Source organism: Crocuta crocuta, unplaced genomic scaffold, assembly GCF_008692635.1.
Source record: "Crocuta crocuta isolate KB4526 unplaced genomic scaffold, BGI_CrCroc_1.0 scaffold978, whole genome shotgun sequence".
Lineage (NCBI taxonomy): Eukaryota > Metazoa > Chordata > Mammalia > Carnivora > Hyaenidae > Crocuta > Crocuta crocuta.
In genome coordinates this window covers 640321-641533 of record NW_027530876.1, presented here as the reverse complement: position 1 = coordinate 641533, position 1213 = coordinate 640321, and positions in this window count along the sequence as shown.

Below are 1213 nucleotides of genomic sequence, written 5' to 3'. Positions count from 1 at the left end.
CCATTTAGGCCCAAAGCAGGGAGGGGGCCCCTCTGGTGACCACGGGCCTCTCAGCCCTGCAGCGGGAAGACAGAGACGACACTGACAGCAGGGCCAAGGAGAAGAGGNGCCGGCTCCTGCCCTCTGGCTTTGCTTGGCTCAGCTGATTTAGCAAATAAAAAGACAAGATACCTAGTTAAATGTGAACTTAGGATAATGAAACGATTTTCTTCGTACAAGCGTGTCGTATTTGGGGCAGGCTGGGACCGAAACACCGTTCGTGCCGCCGCATGTCATCAGATAACCTTGGACAGAGACCAGCAGGAGAGAGGGGCTCGGGTTTCTGGAGGTCCCCACGCCCTCCCTTGTCCCTTTGCATGCAGCCCCCCAGGGCCCCGCGTGGGTGGCGTGCATAGCATAGTTCTCCGTGAAACCGTCCTGAATCACCCTAATCTGAGCCAGCCACCTGCTTCCTGNGAGGGGTGCTCGGGTGGGACAGAGCATCCAGCACAGCACAGGGACCCAGTTTCCAAACTAATCATCCACATGTCAACCCACAGGCTCCGGGGAGGCGGGGGGCCACTTGTGGGTGCATGTGAGCAGCCCGTCCTGCGATGCCATTTGGAAGGAACGCAGTGTCCTCTTGAAGTCTCCCTTCACCTTTGTTTTTAAAGACCGGACGCCTGTCGGACGGCACGGTCTTCAAGGGGCCAAAGAGGACATTAACCCCGAGTGGCAGCCCTGGGCTCACTGCTTCAGATACTGTCAACTGCGTGAGAAGCATGGTGGGGGCTTTCAAGACGCCCATGCAAGGGCCCTGCCTGACGTGTCATCAGGAGACTCTGGCTCCTGAGGGCCCAGGGCGACTCATGCCACGCCCTGGGTCTCTCCCTGGAAATAGACCCCGTGACCCTTCAGTGACCCTTGCTGCGGAGGACATGGGAGCCACACCCTGGCTCTGAGGGCAACGCTGCGTTGAGAATTCAACTTTTGACATCTGTGTTTCTTCATCTGGACGCGGCCCGCCTTGTCCCGCGAAGGGTCTGAGGTGACGTGGCTCCTTCCATGTGACCTGCTGTCAGCACAGCCATCGCTGATGTCACAGCCCGGCATGTATTCGATGTGACTCAGTCTCCCCGTCCGCAGCCCGCGGACAGCACCCGAGTCGGGAAGCTACCGCGGACAAGCATTTCCCTGCTGCGGTGAGCGTGCCGCCCCTCTCACGTTCGTTTCC